Raw genomic sequence first — 22772 nt, forward strand, 5'->3', positions numbered from 1 at the left:
TTTTTAAATATATATGCAAAGGCTCTTCCTTGCTTCCCCTCAAAGCCCCTTGAGCTAAGTATTTAGGGAAAGAGACCCAGAAGGGCAGTGCCACAGCTGAGCCTGGTTCCTACCCTCCTGCTTTCCAGGGATTCAGAGAGAATATGCAGGGCAACCTGGTGGAGGGGCGTGGCCAGGGAAGCAAGCAACAAAGGCTCAGAGGTCATCACCTGGGCCCCAAGCCCCACCCCATTGCCAGAATGCTGCAACCCTATCTGCTCCACAGGCTGTCACTCTGGCTCTCTCTGTTGCCTTTTTTTCCCTTTCATATTGTTTTTTTTTTATTTTTATTTTGTAAATTTATTTATTGGGGGATTAATGTTTTACATTCCACAGTAAATACAATAGTTTGTACATGCATAACATTTCTCAGTTTTGCACATAACAATACAACCCGCACTAGGTCCTCTTGTCATTCTTTTCCAGGACCTGTACTCTACCACCCACCCACCCCAGAATCTTTGACTTTGGTGCAATACACCAACTCCAGTTTAGGTTGACTTTTTTTTTTAATGTTCTTCTCTTAAATTAAAAAATGAGTTTACAGCTGGATGAACTTTTTTCACTACTATAATTATCAGTGATCTGATAGTGGCTGACAAGATGTTAAGATTACAAGGGTATAGCTGCACATTTCACCCATCACCAGAGTTATGTGACACCCTACCCCCACACCAAAATAACCATAGTTCTCACAAAGTTTATTTGTTTTTTTCCTTTTTTCTTCTGGGGTTATGCTGGGGCTCAGTGCCTCCACCAGGAATCTACCAGTCCTGGAGGTTTTTTGTGTTTTTTTTCCCTCCTTTTTGTTGCCCTTGTTGTTTTAATATTGTTGATGTTATTGTTGTTATTGACATTGTTGTTGGATAGGTTAGAGAGAAATGGAGAGAGTAAGGGAAGACAGACAGAGGGAGAGAAAGATAGACATCTGCTGACATGCTTCACCACTTGTCAAGCAACCCCCTGTAGGTGACTAGCCCGGGGTTAAAACCAGGATCCTTACACTGGTCCTTGTGTTTCTCGCCATGTGCGCTGGGGCGCTACCACCTGACCCACCTCACAAAGTCTTAGAGACAATTTGGCTCCTCTTCCCACCCACCCTGTTCATCTCTCTCCTCCTTTCTTCATTCTCCTTCATTATTCATATTTTCTCCTCCTCTTTTCCCTTTTCCTTCCCTCCCTCCCCCCACTCCTTTCCATAGTTTGTGTTTCAACCCTCTATATTCCACACATGAACAAAACCAAATGGCAGCTGCCTTTCACTCCCTTATTTCACTCAGCATCATCACCTCCAATGGTCTTTGTTTTTAAATTACAAAGCAGTATTTGTCTCATCACATTTGCAACTTCTTTATCCAGTTGGCCCTCCATTCCCTTACCAGCCCCACCATCCTGCACTGTTGCTTTTTTACACTCTTCACTGCTAGCTGTGAATTCTCACACATTAAACACAGTCAAGTAAACCTAGCCTAAAGCAAGAATTAGAAATTCATCAGTGATAGAAACAGCTGCTCCAGGGAGCTGGGCAGTAGAGCTGCGGTTTAAGCACACAGGACACAAAACTCAAGGGCCAGAGTAAGGATCCCGGTTCGAGTCCAGCTCCCCACCTGTGGGAGGTCGCTTCACAAGTGGTGAAGCAGGTCTCCAGGTGTCTATCTTTCTGTCCTACTCTCTGTATTCCTCTCCTCCCTCCATTTTTCTCTGTCCTATCCAACAACAACAACAGCTATGGCAACAAAAACAACTATAATAAGCCCAACAACAAGGGCAACAAAATGGGAAAAATAGCCTCCAGGAACAGAGGATTCGAACTGCAGGCACTGAGCCCTGGAAATAACCCTGGAGAAAAGAAAAGAAAAGAAACAGCTGCTCCATCCTGCTCCCCAACAGAGACTAGGGACTAGCTGGACTCTACTCAGAGTGTAGACCACACAGCCTTCAGTGCACAGCAAAGCGAGGGCACCCTGGCTATTCCCCTGCCAACAATCTGCTCTGAAAAAAAACAGGAGAAAAGTTCAGTGGGAAAAGTGCCAAACTTATATGCCAGGTGGTACAAAGATAACTGCTAGGTTTGGTCCCTGACACAAGTATATTATCCAAACTTGTATCAGTCTTTGAGGACAGATACACAAAAGTGTTGACTGTGGTTGTTTGGGGACCATGTGACATTGTATGTGAAGGGGGAGGAAGAGTTCAGGGAACTATTTTGCTCATTTTTCTCTCTTATTTACTGATCACCAAGAGTATGGATTACTTTTCAAGTGGTCCAAGTGTTGGCCAAGGTAAGAAACACACAGAGTGAAGTGCAGGGAGAGTATAGGGAATTAAGCAAACACAGACAGAAATGAACTGGGTCAGAGTTTTCTAAGCTGTCTCAATGCACATATGCTTTTCTGCAAGCTCTGATGTGCCTTGCAAAACCCACATGACAGTCACTTTTTCATTCAGACCCCTCAGCAGCCACACAACCCAAAGACTCACACTCTGAATAAGGACAGCCTGGGGATGTATCTGAAAGAGAAGACATTTACAATTCCCTCACTTTTGTATTATTCAAAACCTGCCAGAAAGTTAACCCATGTCTACTGAGCATATATTAGCTTTTGCCAGGCACTTGGCTGGCTGCTAAGAGACATGAGGTGAGATGGTGGGACAGAGAGAGAACCCTCCATGCAAGAGGTATAAAATTCATTTATTCCCCATTTAACACATATTTATTGAAGAAAAAATACTATAATGTAGGAAAAAACGGGAGCACTTAATATCTCAAGGAGTGGTGGGTAAAGCAGGGGAGCACAGGGCCTGCAAACATGAGGTCCTGAAGTCAATGACCCAGAACAGTGACCTTTCTCTCTCATTAATAAATAAATCTTTAAAAAAAAGGTGGGGAATGTGAGAGAAAGGCATTGGCACATACAGTAGAATGCACACATTGATATGCACAAGAACCAAAGTTCAAGCCCCCAGTCCTTACCTGCAGGAGAATGTAAAGCTTTCTTTTAAAAAAAAATATCTTGGGTGGGGTAAATAGCATAATGGTTATGCAAAGAGACTCTCAAACCTGAGCCTCCAAAGTCCCAGGTTCATTCTCCACACCACCTTAAACCAGACCTGAGCAGCACTCTAGTGAAAAATAAATAAGTAAAAATTCTCTTCAATATTAGCTATTTTAATGTAAATGTCTTGTCATTCTTTCATGTTAAAATATTTCCAGGATCAATAAATATGTTTTCTGTAGCATGTATTTATTAATGAACATCAAATAATATAGCTTTATGAACTTCTGCATTATATTAATCCTTGCATATTAAATTAGTATATATAGTTCATAGAAATACATTTAATTAAACTATTTCATGTATGGGGTAGAACTTGCTTTCAAACTACCTATCAGGAAGTAGCTCTTATAACTACCCTTTCCTTTGGTGTCCTTCATGGTCTGGTCTTCTAGTAAAGATCTATTCTAAGCATAATGGTTATGCAAAGAGACTCTCATGCCTGAGTCTTCAAAGTCCCAGGTTCAGTCCCCCATACCACCATAAACTAGAGCTGAGCAGGGCTCTGGTTAAATAAATACATAAAGAAAACAAAAAAAGCAAAAAGATCTATTCTAAATTTGTTTCAACTGCATTTGTTTCAGCTGATCAGGTGATAAGAATATATATGTTGAGAGTCGGGCAGTAGCTCAGCGGGTTAAGTGCACATGGCGCAAAGCACAAAGACTAGGGTAAGGATCCCGGTTTGAGCCACTGGCTCCCACCTGTAGGGGAGTTGCTTCACAGGCGGTGAAGCAGGTCTGCAGGTGTCAAACATCTTTCTCTCCCCCTCTGTCTTTCCCTCCTCTCTCCATATCTCTCTGTCCTATCCAACAACAATGATATCAATAACAATAATAATAGCCACAATGACGATAAAACAAGGGGGGAAATTTTTAAAAAAAGAATATATATGTTGAGAAACATATTTGGTGAATTGGTTTTCCTTTCTCACTCTTTCAACTCATTGATAATTAAAAATAGATAACATCTTAGAGACGAGTTATCAAGACTAAATCAATGGTGGTATATTTGTAGGACTTCAAAATGAGACATACTTTTCAAAACCCAGAAACTTCTTGCTTTGTTTTACCTAGTAAATAAAGTACAACATTGTCAATAAAACCAGTATGTTTTGAATCACTTTGTAAAACAATAACAGTAAGAACAAAAACACCACCAACAACAAAAGCTAAGCAATGAATTGAACCATTGTTAAATTCATTTGTTTTGAATGTTCCAAAAAATGTTATGAGTTTTGAGTTTCCAAAATATGTTATGACTTTCTATATTAAAATACAATGATGAATGTTCTTTATTCTAAATTACTAACTCTATTAGGGATGGAATCTCTTCTGTCCTCATTAAGAGTAAATGCAAATTATAAGAACATGACTTCTATTTGATGACAGCAGAAATTGAGAGGTGATACAGGGGTAGAAAGGAGAGACAGAGAGAAAACTGCTGCCCTCGTGAAGCATTCCCCCTTCAGGGGAACCAGGGGGTTGAACCCAGGTCCTTGTGCACTGTACTGTATGCTCTTATCCAGGTGCACCGCTTGGCCCTATGATTCACACTTGTTGCTTAATTGGTAGGATACCAGTCACCAATCAAGAGAAAATGAATGGCTATGTGTATGTGCCCAAATAAAATCGTGTGTGTGTGTGTGTGTGTGTGTGTGTGTGTGTGTGTGTGTGTGTGTGTGTGTGTGTGTAAAGTGGTCTGGGGTGGTAAAATCATTGCATGAGAGCCAGTTTTTTTTTTTTTTAAATAGAGGCAGAGGGAGAGGGAGAGAGAGACAGACAGACACACCACAGCACCAAATCTTCCTTCAAATCAGTGGGGGCCAGGTTTGAACATGGGTGCACACTTGGCAAAGCAGCAGACTACCGTGAGCTATTTTTGAAAAAATAAATAAATAAATAAATAAAAATAACTTGTTTTATTGGATAGAGATAGAGAGGAATAGAGACAGAGGCACCTGTCGGAACATGTGGAAACTGGGGTGCTTAATTTTTTTTACACTGTAATGTGCGTGCCCTTAACGTTCAGGGCTCCAGCAGGCTGGGCTAGCTTCACGGTGGTAGACAGAGATGACCAGAGACACACGGCTGGGCAGAGAAGCTTTATTCACGAGCGGGCAAACATGTGCTCTCCTGTCTTTCTGCTCTGGTGGCAGAGAGAGACCCTTAAACTAATCACCACTCAGATCTGTCCTGCATCCTTCTCCCCCAGCGGTTCTGCCAGAACTCGGGAACTACATAGCATAGGGGGCGGGGAGAAAGGGCCCACAAAACTAGCAAGGGCCAAACCAATTCTCCTGGTGTGGGGAAGGAGACCAATCCAAGATGAAACATACCAACAGTGCATACTAGGCCAGGTGCACCACCACTTCCGCCTCCCCCCCCAATTGAGAACTATTTCACCACCCACCTTCCTACTTTTTAAAAACAATTACGGGAGTCCTGGGTGGTAGTGCAGTGGGTTAGGTGCACATGGTGTGAAGCACAGGGACCAGCATTAAGGATCCCAGTTTAAGTCCCTGGCTCACCACCTGAAGGAGGGGGTTATTTCACATGTGGTGAAGCAGATCTGAAGGTCTCTCTCTCTCTCTCTCTCTCTCTCTCTCTCCTCTCCATCTTCCTCTCCGCTGATTTATCTCTATCCTATCCAACAGCAATAACAACAAGGGCAACAAAATGGGAAAAATGGCCCCCAGGAGCAGTGGATTCATTGATCAGGCACGGGCCCCTGGGACAACCATGGAGGCCAAAAAGAAAAAAAAAAACTTACACAAATGAGAGAAAGGGAAATAATCAGAGTGTTCCTCTGGCACAAGCGAAGCTGGACACTGAACTCAGAATCTCATGCTTTGGAGTATAATGTTTTAACCATTGCCTGTCTTCAGGACCATAAAAATTTATTTTCTGAAAAGGAAGACAGAGACAGAACCAGAGTTCTGGCATTTTAAAGTCAGGAATCAAACTTATTTATTTTTTCTTTTATATTACATTTGTTATGATTGGTTAAAGACAGAATATAGAGAGGGAGGGAAGAAGGGAGAGAGGGAGAGAGAGAGAGAGAAGAGAGACCTGAGATACTGCTTTACTACTCCTCAAGCTTCCCTGCTGCATGTGAGGACTGGGGGATTGAACTGGAGTTCTAGCACATGGTACTATGCATGCTGAACCAGGTGCTCCACAGCCCAGCCCCCCAGAAAGCAAATTTCTTAAGTCCAGAGTTAGAGCACAGTGCCACCTTATGCACTGTGAAGCCCCCTTAAATGATTCTTGTTCAGCTCTCCTGAGACTTGAACTGATACAAAGACTCAGTGTATCAGCTGCAAGCTAAATGAAGGAGCTTCTGAAAGGTGGGAAGATGGTGTGCCAGGAAGATGTGGAGGGAAATTACTTCTAGCTGAGATGACCCACCGGAATGCTAAGCCAGTCACTTCAGGCTTCATTTAAAAGGTGTAGTGGTTCCTGAAAACCCTGGGATAAGAGGGTTAACACTTAACACTCACAGACAAATTCTTCAATTCTTTAGCATTGCATTAAAATGGACTTTGCATTTCATTGGCATGGCACAAATACTTTATATGACAGTGACACTCAGAGGAATTTCTAAGAGAGATGAAGTGGCATCAAACACCTGAAAGATTAAGTATTCTAAGTATTGCTATAGTGAAAACTGATTATGACTTTTTTATTTTCCTTTTTGCCATCAGGGTTATAACCAAGGCACAGTACCTGAAGACTCCACCATTTACAGAAGCCATTATTATTATTCTCCTTATAATTATTTTTAATTATTTTATTTATTTTATGGAGACAAGGAGAAAAAGAAAGATACTATAGCACTGTCTACCACTGATAAAGCTTCCCTGGGTCCTGTAGATGGTCCCATGTGGGACCTAGGACTTGAACACGAGTCCTCATGCATGGTAATGTGTGCACTCAGAAGAAGCCATCTGCCAGCCCCTTACTACCTTTGGGTGGACAAAACACAAAGGATTTGATTCAAGTGAAGAAGGGTCAGTTATATAATGTGACCAATGAGGGTGTTGTGAGATGAAGATTTGGTTAGGGTTTGGGCACTGGAGCTGTGGCATCCATAGACACCAATTAGCGTTTGAAAAGTTAGACGTCATCAGCCCTGCAGAGCAGTTAGGCCATGGGATGTGCAAACCTGAGGCAGCTACAAACCTGGCATGCTAAGATGCTGTACTTCTTGTGGGGAGGCCTCTTCTCGGGCATAGACTCCTGGCTTACCTGTCCTTCTGTACACCAGATGCAGGGTTCTAGGAGAATCTTCCATGGCAGCAGGAGTGAGCCTACAGGACTAACTCGGCGTCCGGTGCTAGTGCCGTGACAAGAGATGACCCGGGACTCGTGTCTGATAACAATCCGTTTATTCAACAGCAAAGCAGGGTTTATAAGGGGTCGTAGGAGGAAGTAAGTTATCTATTCCATATATAGTTTGGGAGAATAGGGGCAAAGAGAGGTAATGGGTTGGGAAAAGATCAGAGCATTCCTAGAAAATGTTGAGCAAGGAGTTTAATTGATCAAAGGAATGAGGAAATTAAGGTTATCAATAACTAGCAGACAGAGAGGGGTATTAAGGGCAAAGAGAAGATAGATCATGTAAGTTTAAAGGGAGTGGAGGAGTAAGGAAAATGATCCTAGTTATTGTTTGATGGAGCTGAACAATAATATATGGGATATGTGATCAAGGAAAATGAACTTCCATTTACCTCTGAGTAAACAAACCACTTGGTTTGGAAACAAGGAAATGGGCTACGTGGAGAGTCTTTGTGAGGCAGAGCGACTGACAGAGGGGACATTTCCTGGTGGTCGTTTTCCTCCATGCTCAATCTCAGGTAGAGAGAGACTAATAGGAAGGTCGTGCCATCCAGGCACCATTTTTCAATAGGAGGTCCTACACCATGCTCAACCAAATCCTCACAATTCCCCTACACTTAAGATATATACATTTACTCCTACACTGGATCATCAGGTAATTTCATTTTTATTAAAGGATCCTCCAGTCTTCCAAAGGTGCTGCAGAGTTTACATTCCCACAATCAGTGTAATAGAGTCTCTTTGTCTCCACAACTTTACCCAACATTTGTCATTTCCTGTTTTGTTGATGTAGGTCATTCTCCAGGTTTAATGTGAAATCTCAGTGTAGATTTTAGTTTGTGTGTGATCAATACTGGGTCACAGGAAATTAGAGGATATAGTTCTACACCACACCCACCACCAAAGTTCTGTGTCCCAATCGTCACTGTACTCACACAGTATGGGTTTTTTTTTTTCTCTTTTCCTTTTTTTAAAAATCTTATTCATGAGTATCAGTACTCTAGATTCCACAGGAGTGAAACTATCTGGTAATTGTCTTTCATCTCTTTACTTATTGCTGAGTCATAAGGTAATTGAATCTCAATGGTAAGGTAAGTGGAATCTCAGTACAGTTTCAATTTGCACTTCTCTAATGTTAAGTATTTCTTCAGGTGTCTGTAGGCCATGTGTATCTCTTCTTTCAACAACTGTTCAGTTATTTGGCCACATTTCTTGTTTGTTTTTTGCCTCTAGAGTTATTGCTGGGGCTCAGTACGTGCACCATGAATCTACTACTCCTAGAGGCTAATTTTTCCCCTTTTGTTGCCCTTGTTGTTTTGTCATTGTTGGGGTTATTGTTGTTGTTATTGATGTAGTTGTTGATGGATAGAACAAGGAGAAATGGATAATGGAAGGGAAGACAGGGGAAGGGAGGGAAAAACAGACACCTGCAGACATGCTTCAGCTCCCTTAAAGCAACTCCCTTGAAGGTAGGGAGCCAGGGGCTCTAATTGGGATGCCTGAGCCAGTCCTTGTGCTTCCTGTCATGTGCACTTAACCCACTGTGCCATCACTAAAGTTTTGTTAGTGATTTAGGCTAATAGGGGGGCAACTCCATACTTGCCACCACCAGAGTTCCACAACCCATTCCCACTGTTGGAAAGTTCCCTATTCTTTATCTCTCCGGGAGTATGGACAAAAATTCTTTACAGGCTGCACAAGGGAGAAGGTCTGGCTTCTGTAATTGCTTCTCCTCTGAACATGATCCTAGGCAGGTCGATCTATAACCCCAGGATATTCCTATCTTTACCTAATGGAGTAAGGAGGTGAGGTTTCAGGACACATTAGTGATTCTGTCTGCCTATGGAAATCAGGATGGCATCATGGTAGCATCTGCAACTTGGTGGCAGCAAGATATCAAGCAGGACAAATATTTTAATAAACAGGAACGTAAAAGTAAGAATAGAACAGACAGTAGTCTGGAAGGTGAGGCAGAGATAAGCTTTGCACTCGCAAGCATGGGGTCCCAAGTTCGATCCCCGGCAGCACATGTGCCAGAGTGATGTCTGGTTCTTTCTCTCTCCTCCTATCTTTCTCATAAATAAATAAAATGCTCTAAAAAAAACCACAGAACAGATAAAACCAGGGCTCCTCATATGGAAAGAAACTAGGAAAGTCTATATTAGGTATATTCCAAGGGTTGGACCATATATTTATTGCTTTTTTTCCCCTTGTAATTTGTACCAGTTCCCTATAGATATTTAGTATCAGTCACTTCTACAAGTAGGAAATGCAAATATCTTCTCCCAGTTACTGTTGTCATCTGGTTATTATTGGATAGCTTTTTTCAAAGTGTAGAAGCCTTTTAGCTTGATGCAGTACAGTTTATTTACTCATTTTCATTCACGTTCATAGAGTTGTCTCCAAATACATCTTGATGTGAAGATCCTACAAAATGTTACCAATGAAGGTGACTGTGACAGAGCCCACAGCTCAGCACTCTGCTACTTGCCTTTGTTTATAGAACACATTCGTGACATTCAAAAAAAATATTGATTCATGGCATAAAGAACTTGAGAGAAGATAGAGATGCAGAGAGAAAGAGACACATGCAGCACTGCTTCACCTTTTTTTAAAATGTATTTTTTATAATTTTATTTATTTATATTCCCTTTTGTTGCCCTTGTTGTCTTTTTATTGTTGTTGTAGTTATTGTTGTTGTAGTTGATGTCATCGTTGTTGGATAGGACAGAGAGAAATGGAGAGAGGAGGGGAAGACAGAGAGGAGGAGAGAAAGACATATACCTGCAGATCTGCTTCACCGCCTGTGAAGCGACTCCCCTGCAGGTGGGTAGCCGGGGGCTCAAACCGGGATCCTCATGCTGATCCTTGTGCTTAGCACCACCTGCGCTTAACCCGCTGCGCTACAGCGTGGCTCCCTCTGCTTCACCTTTTTTGATGTTTTCCCCCTGCAAGTGGGGGCAGAGGTCATGGACCGAGGGATTGAACTGAGTCTTTGTGTATTGTCATTTCTGCCCTACCAACTTCACCACTGCCTGGTCCAGGTTCTTGACATCTGTAGATCAACACATCTCTCTTTTCTTTTCCTTTTTCTGGTTTCTTCTTTTTCATAATGGCGTATGGCTTACTGTATATAATGACCATTGAAAAGAGGAAAAAGCTTGAAAATTCTGGTGCCAGTATGGGAGGCTTAGAGGGCATTTGTTTAAAAGATACACTATATGTTTATGACTTACATTTAAAGTTTATATTGGGGTTGATTGGTCGTGAAATCAGTTGAGCATACACATTTCTAAGTCCTTTTACCTTATCCTTTAATTTTTATCAATAGAGATAGACACCTTCAGTCCTGCTTCACTACTTGTGAAGCTTTCCCCATGCATGTGTGGACCCAGGGCAAGAACATGGGTCCTTGTACACAGTAATGTGTGTGTTTCACCGGGTGCACCACTCCCTGGCCCCTTGGGCTTTTTCTCTTTTTTTTAAAGCCACCAGGTTTATTGCTGGATCTCAGTACTGGCACTATGAATCCACCGTGCTGGGTGGCTATTTTTTCTTTTCTAATTTTCTTGTTTTATTTGATATGACAGAAAGAAAAATTGAGAGGGAGTGGGGGGATACTGAGGGAGAGAGAAAGAGGCACAGGGACCTGGTTCAAGCCCCTGGTACTCACCTGCAGGGGGGAACTTCAAAAGCTGTGGCACAGTGCTGCAGGTATCTCTCTTCCTCTCTCCTTCTCTATCTCTCCCTCTCCTCTCAATTTCTCTCCGTTCATTTTTCAGGGAGGCCTTATCAAGACTTAGAATGAGCATTTACTGGGCTGTTGTCCTTTGTTTTTCTATTATAGGATGTGCACTAGGTAGAAACCACAGACTTGTGTTAACTGGAGTGAAGGAGCACCAGTCCAAAGGCAGTCTGCACTAGACACACCAGTGAAGAATTTTCAGATCTGGGCTTTGGGTTCCAGTCTAGGGGTCTGGGCCTTGGCAGCTCTGTTAGCATGGGGATACCTACATTTTATCATTTTCAAGACTAGTGCATACTAACTATGCAGCGAATAAGGGTGTGCAAAGACCTCTTCAAGGGCCTACATTTGGAAGTAGTTCTAATTTTCATTTTGAGAGCAACATTTAGTCTGTTTTCCACAGGGACCTCACCACTTTACCTACCCACCCAGGGCTCTGATTTTTTCTCCTCCCTGTTTGAATAATATCCACCCTAGCAGGTACAGAAGTTTTGGCTTGCATTTCTCTGGTGAGTACTCAACTTTTCCCACACACAAAAAGTATCTGTTGTAGATCTTCTTTGGAGGAATATCTGTTCAGTGGTTTTGCCTGTTTACAAACTTGGGTTATTTGGTATTTGGCACTTTGAGTTGCAGGGGTTCCTTTAAGTTATCATTTTGAATATTAAACCCACATTAGATATATGATTTGCACAGATGTTATCCTATGACATGGGTTGCCTCTGAGGAAGTCACAGATTCTAACTCAACTTAAAAATCTAAGAAAACTTTTTCTTCCTTTCTCTGCTGCTCATTTGCCATCTTTCACTTTTTACATTTTCATTTAACCAGGGTACTGCTCAGCTCCGGCTTGTAGTGGTGTGGGGAGGTGAAGCTGGATGAGAAGCTCTGCATAACTATCAAGCTATCTCTCCATCACTCAATTACCATATCTGTAAATTATAAGTCTTTATTTTTTCTTTTAACCAGAGCACTGCTCAGCTCTGGCTTGTGGTAGTGTGGGAGCTGAACCCTGGACTCTGGAGCCTCAGGCATGAGAGTCTCTTTGCATAACCATTATGCTATTTACCCCCACCCTATACCTCATATTAAAAATACTTTATTTATCATTATTGAATAGAGACTAAGAGAAGTGGAGAGGGAAGAGGGAGAGAAGAGGAGACAACTGCAGAACAGCTTTACCACTTGTGAACTTTCCCCCTGCAGGTGGGGAGCAGAGGCTTGAATGTGGGTCCTTGCACATGTGCATTCAACCATGTGCACCACAGCCAAGCCCCTGTAATTATTATTTTAAATAATTATTTATCTTGTAAGTAATCATAACTTGTTATTTGTCAAAATGTTCTGTGCCAGTTCTGGGATGTGGCACAACGAATAAACTGTTGGGCTCTCAAACATTAGGCCTTGAGTAGTGTGATCCCTGGCAGCACATGTACCAGAGTGATAGCTGGTTCTCTCTCTCTCCCTGCTATCCTTCTCACAAAAAAAAAAAAAGTTTTGTACCATATACTTAAATTGCTGATATATTGCATACCACAGTCACAGTCTAACTTGCATGGCTGAGAGTTTAGCTTTCTCCTGAACTAAGATGATGGAGAAAAGTTTTTGAAATGTTAGGTAATGGGTAATGTTCATAATATCACTTCAATTTTAAAACATTTTATTTTATTTTAATGAGAGAAAAATACAGGGATTTTGGGGGTAGCGCAGCAGGTTAAGCACATGTAGCGCAAAGCACAAGGACCAGCATAAGGATCCTGGTTTGAGCCCCCAGCTCTCCACCTTCATGGAAGATGCTTCACAGGCACTGAAGCAGGTCTGCAGGTGCCTTGTTCTCTCTCCCACTCTGTCTTCCCCTCCTCTCTCCATTTCTCTGTGTCCTATCCAATAACGATGAGAAGAAGAATAACTATAACAATAAAAACAAAAAAGGGCAACAAAAGGGGAAAATATGCCCACTGAAAGTCCTATGGCAATATTTTACATATTGAAAAACAGGTTAATAATTATTCTGTATCCAACTGTAGTCAGGAGATAGCTCATGAAATAGATGAGCTTATTGAGTGTGAGTTCCTGGGTTCAAACCAGGTATGAAACAGGAGTACCAGAGAGCACATGGAGAGTGGGAGGAGTGGGGGGAGAGCTCCAGGAATGGTGGCATGGTGCTAGGTGTCTCTCTAGATAAATGGAAAGAAAAAATGGGCTTTGGAGTTTGCTCAGTATGCTCACAGCACAAAGTTTATTCCTCAGGGCACACTAATAAAGAATATGTATATATATATGTATATACATATATACATACATATACATGTTTGTATATATGTATGCACACACATATATGTGCATATATATTTAAAATTATATATATATGAGAAAACAAAATAAAATTTTCAGACCATCAAAATAGCTCACTTTAATAGTGTGGTGTGGGTGGGGGGAGATAGCATAATGGTTATTCAAAGACCATAATGGTTATGCCTCAGGCTCCAAAGTCCCAGGTTCAATCCCCCACACTACCAAAATCCAGAGCTGATCAGTTCTCTGGTTAAAATAAATAAAAAATAAATAAACAAACAAATAAAAATAGATCATTACTGGGATGCTCTGACATGCCTGGAACCTAGGTTCAAGCCTAGCTCCCTCTGCACTGGAGGAAGCTTTGGTGATGAGTCTATTTGAAAGTCAGGTCAGAGTATTGCAGCCCTGCTGACAAACTTTTAAAGCCTATTTTTTTAAATAAACTTAAAAAATGTATTTACGGTTTAGTGTAGGCTGTGTTCCAATTACTTTACATGTGTGAACTGACTGGATTGGTACAATAACCCTATGAAGCTTATTATCCCTGTTCCATACATAAGGAAACTGGAACAAATTCTAAGATACTTATCCAAGGTCAGCACATGGCAACAGCAAAATCTCATTTGTTTTTTGTTTTCTTTTGTTTTGTTTTTAGAAGTAAATGATCCAACCTTTATTTGGACTGGCAGAACCAAAATTAATGTCCCACTCTGGAGATTATATTTAACTACATTGCATTTCTTTTTCCAGGAGCAAGGACTACAAAAATAAAGATCTTTACAAACAGGTAAGGCATACTTTTATTACTTTCAACAGTTCTTTTCATCTCAGTGAAAATAAGCTAGAGTAACACGATTTTACAAAAATATTTTTTTAAATTTAGTTCTTATTTAAGAAAGGATAAATTAACAAAACCATAAGGTAGAAGGGGTACAACTCCACACAATTCCCACCACCCAATCTCCATATCCCATCCCATCCCCTCCCCTGATAGCTTTCCCATTCTCCATCCCTCTGGGAGCATGGACCCAGGGTCATTGTGGGTTGCAGAAGGTGGATGGTCTGGCTTCTGTAATTGCTTCCCCGCTGAACATGGACATTGACTGGTTGTTCCATACTCCCAGTCTGCCTCTCTCTTTCCCTAGCAGGGTGGGTCTCTGATGAATCGGAGCTCCAGGACATATTGTTGGGGTCTTCAGTCCAGGGAAGCCTGGCCAGCATCCTGATGGCATCTGAAACCTGGTGGTGCAAACTCTAGTGTACTTTTGCTTTCAGGTATCTATTTTGCACTTGTTTATGGGCACGTGTAAACATATGCTCTCTCTTACAGAACCTGGTGTATATCTAGGTTTTGGGACTTTGTTAGAAAGTAAACCACCTGGGATGGAGTTAGAGAATGCTATGAAAGGAAAGGTCTCACCCTCGTAATGAAGCTGAAGGGTTGTCATTCCACACCTGAAGTCTCTGGACACAGTCTGAATGAAGCATGTTGGGGTGGCAATCGTTGCATTGATTAGGTTGCAATCGGTTGATGCATTATTATTTCATATGGATTGGGAGAGGCATGCATTTAAGTGGGCCCTATCCTAAGGTTCCAGGACTGGGAGAAACAAATATAGGCTCTATAGTGGAGATGTGAGGTTCCTGCTACATCAAATTGAAAAGCTTCTGCACATCCAAAGAAACTATCAAACAAACAAAGAGACCCCTCACAGAATGGGAGAAGATCTTCACATGCCATACATCAGACAAGAAACTAATCGCCGGGGAGACTTCTGGAGGTGGAGCTACGAGCAGCAGCAGATCGCTTTCTCTCCTCTCCTCTCCTCTCCCTGATCAACTAGGATACCAAAGGAGACCACCCAGGATCAAAACAAGAGAGGACTAGAATGACCACAGGAACCCACTAAATCACCGGTGAGTACAAACATGTGTGGCTGGTGACAGATAGGAGAGAGAAGCATAAGGAGAGATTAAGTGACTGCTCACAGTCCAGCAGTTTATCAGTTGAGACACCACCTCCAGTCTGCTCCATCAACAAGGGGACAGCTGAAGGGAGGAGAGGACTCCCCAGAGACTCACCAAGTGCAACTCTGAGTCTCCATTGCTACTGCCCTCAGAATCTGGAGCAGCTATAGGGAGGGACACCAGGGGACAGACATCTAACCAGGAAACTCAGGAGACGACCTATACCTCGGTGGCATATCTGAGGGGCTGTGAAAGTCTCTTTGCATAACCACTGGATTATCTCTGCCACACCCTGATTTGTCTCTTGGTCAGGAGTCAGTGATTAAGCTGAAGCCTATTGATATTTTAAAAGCACTCACACTCCCATAGGCTACAGGGAACAAAAAAAAAGAGGCTTTTAAATGACTGAGCTCCAACTCAGGGATTAAAATACTATGAAACAACTGTTAACTTCTACCACTGTGAACCCTTTAATCAACTTACTTAGACACAAGTCAATCCAGGCAATAGTGATCAGTAATAGGAAAGGTACTGATAAAGGGAACCCATAAAATAATATATAAAATGGTGAAAATAACAAGAAGAAATATTGGAGATTTGAACCAGGACAAGAGTCCACTAAAAGTCCTCCAGAGGGTGAAGCACAAAATAACGAGTTCAACATCCAAACATTAGCTAAGGAAATAATAACAGGAGTGAGTAAAGAGTGTGAAAAAATTGAAATCAGAAATACAGGAACAACAAATGACACTATGGAAGAAAATACTAATTATCTCATGGTTATTAGAGAGTTGAAAGCTGAAATCGCTGAGCTAAGAACGCAATTAGCTGAACAAGCAAAAACAGTGTCAGAACAGGGCAACAAAATAGATGAACTCCAGAAAACAGTAGAGGGCAGAGAGAATAGAATCAATGAGGCTGAAGACAGAATTAGCAACATTGAGGATGAATTAGAGACAACTAAAAAAGAAGTAAGAGATCTCAAAAAGAGATTAATAGATGCTGAAAACAACAACAGAGTCCTATGGGATGACTTCAAAAGAAACAATATACGAATTATTGGCATACCAGAGGAAGAATGAGAAGGAGAGGAAGAAAGCAGGCCATAATAGCTGAAAACTTCTCTAGTCTAGACAACACCAAAGACATAAAGATTCAAGAAGCCCAGAGGGTCCCAAACAGAATTAACCCAGACCTAAAAACAACAAGACATATCATATTTAGAATGGAAAGGAATAAGGATAAAGAAAGGATTCTGAAGCCTGCAAGAGAAAAACAAAGAGTCACCTACAAAGGAAAACCCATAAGATTAGCAGCAGGCTTCTCCATACAAACGCTACAGGACACAAGAGAATGGCAAGGTATCTATCAAGTGCTCAATGAGAAAGGCTTTCAACCAAGAATACTATATCATGCTAGACTGTCATTCACACTAGATGGAGGCATCAAAACCTTCTCAGACAAGCAACAGTTGAAGGACTCAACTATCACCAAGGCTGCCCTAAAAGAAGTTCTGAAAGGTCTCCTATAAACAATCAGACCATCAAAAATAGGAAATATGTTGGATAGTATGCCAGCTCCCCCTGGCTTCTGCTTAACCATATGCCTATATAGGGATAGATTTAATCCCAATCAAAGCTTTGGTCTATTTAAATAAATCACTTTTACATTTACATAAATCACCACACTCCCTCCAGGGCATTGGTGGTTCAGTGATAGGACTCTCGCCTGCTCCGCCCCCTCCTTGTCACACTCTGATTTTCACAAGTCACTTTTTTCTCCACCCTCTCTATATCACATCCTGTTTCCACCCTACCTGGAGAGTATAAAAACAGCTGCTCTTCTGACTAAAGACACTTGGAAATTGCTTTCTGGCTCCGAGAGTTCCAGAGTGTATCTCCTGCGAAGTTAGTGTGGCACGAGTTCCAGATCCCTCTCCCACGCAGAAGCCTAGATCGGCTCCAGTTGAGTTCTCTCCAACCCAGAGAGCACTAGCTCAGGAAGAAGTACCCTCAGGCTATCTCAGCATCTGGCGCCCGAAAAGGGACATGTAAGCAGCAGATTTACAAGAAGACATCCTAGCTAAGTACACACCTTTTGGGTATCTGCAATATTGTGTTAAGGCGCAGTGATTTTTTTCTTTCTTATTGTTTTCCTGAGATCTCTCCACCATGGAAAATCTTTTCCAAATTATGCATTCTTTTTCCAGTATACAATTTTTATATATCTGGGACATTTTCTCGGGGCTGCACCTTATATCCTGTTTATCATCATAGCAGCTTTTAAGGGATATATAGGGCAACCTCTCAAAACGCTTAAGGACCTAGAGGCTGAGGTCCAAGAGATAAAGGAAGTGATCATAGAACTTAAGCAGCACCTTAAAAACAAGAAGAAGCAAAGGCCTGTCGTGATCCTGACCCACCCTAATTCCTCTGCATCTTGCCCTGAGGCCCCTATTTTGGCATCTTGCCCTGAGGCCCCTATTTTGGCAGACAAGTGTCCGAATTCCCCTTTGGACTCCACAGCCACTTCTTCAGGCACCCCCATTTTGGCAGACACGTGTCTGGAACCTCCTGCTGCCTCCACGGCTGCTTCTTAGCACACACCCATTTTGACAGACACATGTCCGAATTCTCCTGTAGCCTCCAAAACCACTTCTTCGGCCACTTGTCCAGAAGCTTCCACTTTGGTGACTACTCCTACTGCTACACACTTATCAGAGCAAGTCTACACATTTCTGGTCAATGTTGCCCCCAATAGACAAAAACCTCAGGCCTGGTATCCATATTCCGCCACAAACCTGAAGGAACTACGCCAGGCTATCAAGGGTGACAGTGTTCATGGCCCATTGACCAGTTCCATTTTACAAGGCCTGCTTCAGAACCTTAATACCCCCCAAGATAAGAGGGATGTAACTCGCGCTACGCTCCCAGGTCCCCTCTTCCTGCAATGGGAGGCATTCTTTCGCAAAGAATGTTCACAACAATCGCGGAAAAATATTCAAAATCAGCCAGTGGGGAATTTTGATGCATTGCTTGGAACAGGCCAATTAGAAACAGGGATTCAACAGGCGGAAGCCAAGTTTCCACCGGGGTATTTTGGTCAGGTACGCCTGTGTGCATTAAAAGCATGGGAGCGATTAACACCACCCATGGGAGCAGCCTCAGCCCCCATTCTCTCCCTGCAACAAGAACCTGATGAATCCCTCGCTAAATTCATTGCCAGGGTCCAGTCGAGTTTGGAAAAGAAGATTTATAATCCTGACGCTCATTTTCTCCTCCTGCGATCCATAGTCTGGGATGGAATGCTTCCGCAATTTCGACAGGCCTGTATCACTCTTAAAAACGAACACCCAGATACTTGGATTCTAGCTACACAGGATCTCAGATCAAGCTCTTTTCAAGGACCTATGTTACAAGCCTATGCAGCTACCTTACATAAGCAAAAAGGGGCTTGCTTTCAGTGCGGTCGCCAAGGGCATTGGTGTAACCAATGTCCAGAAAATAGACCGCAACCCTGCCTCCAGTCAGGGCAACCCTGCCTCCAGTCAGGGCAACTCGGCCTCCAGACAGGGAATCAGAGACCACGAATGCCTTGTCCCAGATGCCAGAAAGGATTTCACTGGAGGAGAGATTGTTGCTCAACGTTCCATAGGAATGGCACGCCTCTGCCAAATGTAAACAGGGATTTAAACTAGGTGTGGGGCTTCCCTTAGCCACGCCCCCAAGAGGGAAGGAAGCAGGTTGCCCGCTTGGTGCTGTGCCCTTCTTCCACAAACAGAAGCCCAGCTTGGGACTGAATCCGTTGCTACACCCACCATGCCAAGTAACAATAACAGAGGGTGAGCAGAAGGAGGAATCCGTGGTATGTGGGAACTTCCAGCATAGAAATAACCGGCTGGAGCAAGAGAACAGCTCGAATTCGGAGCCTGAGATTTTATGGACCACCCCTGTTTTAGAAAGGGGTCACCCAACTATGACACTAAAGATTGGTAATATTCCTTTTAAGTGTTTGACTGACATGGGAGCAGATAAGACAATCTTAAGACAAGCAGAGGTTCGCCAGAGTTGGGAACTCCTCCCAGGACCACGCTTACATGGTGTTGGAGGATTGACTCAGGCATTCCACACACGAGATTCCCTTGTGTGGGAATATCCAGAAGGGACTACCGGACACTTTCAGCCTTTCATAGCAGATATAAGCACCAATTTATTGGGAAGAGACTTGCTGGAATCTTTAGATGTAGTGATATCCTCAGACACCTCTGCAGGACACCACACTCAATCCTGTGAGACTGCTAGACTCAACCAGCACCCCCAATACTAACTGCCACTGTTTGTAACAGAGCTCTCCGCTTAGATTGGCTTTCTAATGAGCCTGTCTGGGTGGAACAGTGGCCTTTGCCTAGGGAGAAGCTAGAAATTTTAAAAGAACTCATCCAAGAGCAGTTATCTTTGTGACACATTCATCATTCTCAGAGCCCATGGAATACTCCAGTCTTTGTGATTAAAAAGTGCTCAGGAAAATGCCGCCTCCTCCAAGATCTTCGTGCAGTTAATAAAACCATGCAGGTTTGGGGCTCCGCCCAAAGGGGTTTGCCTCTTGCTTCCACAATTCCCACAGGAATTCCAATCATAGCTATTGATATACAGGATTGTTTTTTCTCTATTCCCTTACACCCACAAGATTGTAAATGTTTTGCTTTCTCTGTTCCTTCTATTAATAATGCCAGCCCTGCCGATAGATTTGAATGGGTGGTACTACCCCAGGGCATGGATAATAGTCCTACTATTTGTCAAGAGGCTGTTAAATCTGCCCTTTTCTCATATATTCATAAGGGCCTTAAGGTTTTTCATTATATGGATGACGTGTTAATATGTGAAGAATTAGATACAGATCTCTCCGCCCTATGTGATTTTCTAATCCCTGCCTTAAAGAGAAGTGGACTTAATGTAGATCCTGAGAAAATACAGTTAATTCCTCCAATATCTTTCTTAGGCTCAGAGATTTCCCTAACGCAGATTCGTCCTTTAAAACCTTGTGTTACTTTTCCTTCTAACCTCACTCTTGCTTCTTTACAAAGTTTTCTTGGAAATTTGAATTGGCTTAGGCAGTATCTTTATCTGCCTACGAGCTGCCTGCAACCACTGTTCGATCTGTTAAAAGGAAACAAACAGCCCTCCTCAAAGCGTATGTTAACCCCCGAAGCCTCCTTGACACTGGAAAAAGTTAACCCGGCTCTCCAGGACATGCACCTCGTTTGGTTCTCCCTCTCCTCTCCAGTAAATCTTCTAATCTTTAACTCCACACCCACGGTAGTTGGGGCATTGTGGCAGAAACATGGCGTTCTTGAATGGCTTCATACGCCAGTAGTCGGAGCTCCAAGACTCCTTACTGAGATTGATGCCTTAGCATTTATGGTTCGCCAAGGAAGAAACAGATCGGTTCAGGTCTTAGGAAGGGAACCAGATTCAATCATTCTTCCCTTTTATCTCACAGATACAGAATGGCTTATATGCCACCATTCTCGTTTTGCCATAAGTTTAATGGGCTTCCCAGGACAATTAGATAATCATTTTCCCTCTAATAATTCGATAGCTTCTTTACCTCTGTTGCCTCTACTAGTACCTAAACTCCTACAGTGTTCACTGATGGTGGTAAAAAGGGAGCAGCTGCTCTTATATATTATCCAGACCAGCAATACTCCAAACCTCTCTTTACTGAACTTCCTGATAATTCCCCTTAGTACAAAGAACTTTATGCTGTTTTCCTTGCATTAAAAGCTGTACCAGAATCCTTCAACCTTTTTTCTGACAGTGTGTATACTGTTAACTTACTTCCATGGCTTGCTCGATCTTATGTAAGAATTGATGACAACCCACTTTCTCCTCTTTTAATTCAAATTGTCTCTATGCTCTGTTCTCGAACTCAACCACTGTATGTTCAGCACCTACGTTCCCATAGCCCTCTTCCTGGTCCCCTGTCCAAAGGGAATGCTGCAGCCGACCACCTCGCCACCACAGGAATACTCCTAGCTTCTGTCTCTAATCCTGCTGACTTTCATTCCCTAACCCATGTTAATCTTAAAGGTCTTGGAGCTCGATTTCCTGATATTCCTCTGCCACAGTTAAAACATATTCTTGCTACATGTTCCTCCTATACAGGTCTAATCAAAACACCTGCTATTCAAACTCTGGGGGTTAATCCTCGAGGTTAAAAAGCCAACACTCTTTGGCAAATTGATGTTACCCACATACCCAACTTTGGCAAACAAAAATATGTGTTTGTCTCAATTGATACCTTCTCTAAGTTTATGTGGGCTACAGCTCAGACTGGATAAAACTCAAAAAAGCTTATAAGCCATATGCTCTCCTGTTTTGCTGTAATGGGATTACCTCTTCAACTTAAAACAGATAATGGACCTACTTTTACCAGCAAACAATTTAAAGATTTTTGTTCCCTCTGGAACATTACTCATACTACAGGCATTCCGTATAATCCACAGGGACAAGGCATTGTTGAGAGGACCCATCAAACTCTTAAGGATCAATTAAATAAAGAAAAAAGGGAAATGTACCCCCCAATATCCAGCTGGCAAAAGCCTTAACTACATTAAATCTCTTTAATATTTACAAAAACTCAGACCAACCTCCTATTATTCTTCATTGGCAAACACCACCCACCCTCCCAGCTATTAAAGTTTAATGGAAAGACTCACTTGATGAAATATGGAAAGGACCTGACCCCCTGTTGACTATGGGGAGGGGTTTCACATGCATTTTTCCACAAAATTACTCCAAGCCTGTTTGGGTTCCTGCCCACCATGTTCGGCAATACCCACATGATGGCGCTGATATCCCTGACTAACAAGAAACACTGCAAGAAGACTGGCTACAAGAGGACTGGCTGCAGGATGCACCCCAGGATCCATAATACAGCATAGCAGAATAAAAAATATATGATTCACAGAACTTTCCCCCCCTAACACCAAATGTCTTGTGCTATGACTGGCCAGTTGTATTTTGTGAGTGAGTGAGTAAAAAAAAAAATTGAGTGACAAAAATTTTTGGATGACCCATTGTGCTCAGAGTACTCTGAAAGTTAACTAACTTTATATAAAACGGCTGGACACAGCCATGGTTTCTGGAGACGTCCAGAAACAGTCCAAAAATTGTTCATTTCCCTTTTTGATTTCTTTTTTAAGTCTTGATATAAATATGAAATGTTTAGTCTTAAACTGTGTGAGTAAAGATGGTTCAACTATGACAGTAGATCTAAATTCGCATTTGAAATGATATGTCTTATTTACAAGATTTTCTCCTCCTT

General features: G+C 42.3%; 1 pseudogene; it reads right to left on the bottom strand.

Moving 5' to 3' along the window:
* Positions 1-2403: 2403 nt before the first annotated feature.
* Positions 2404-22772, bottom strand: part of LOC132533744 (polycomb protein EED-like) — a 41229-nt pseudogene continuing 20860 nt past the window's right edge.

This window comes from Erinaceus europaeus, chromosome 17 (genome assembly GCF_950295315.1).
Source record: "Erinaceus europaeus chromosome 17, mEriEur2.1, whole genome shotgun sequence".
Taxonomy (NCBI): domain Eukaryota; kingdom Metazoa; phylum Chordata; class Mammalia; order Eulipotyphla; family Erinaceidae; genus Erinaceus; species Erinaceus europaeus.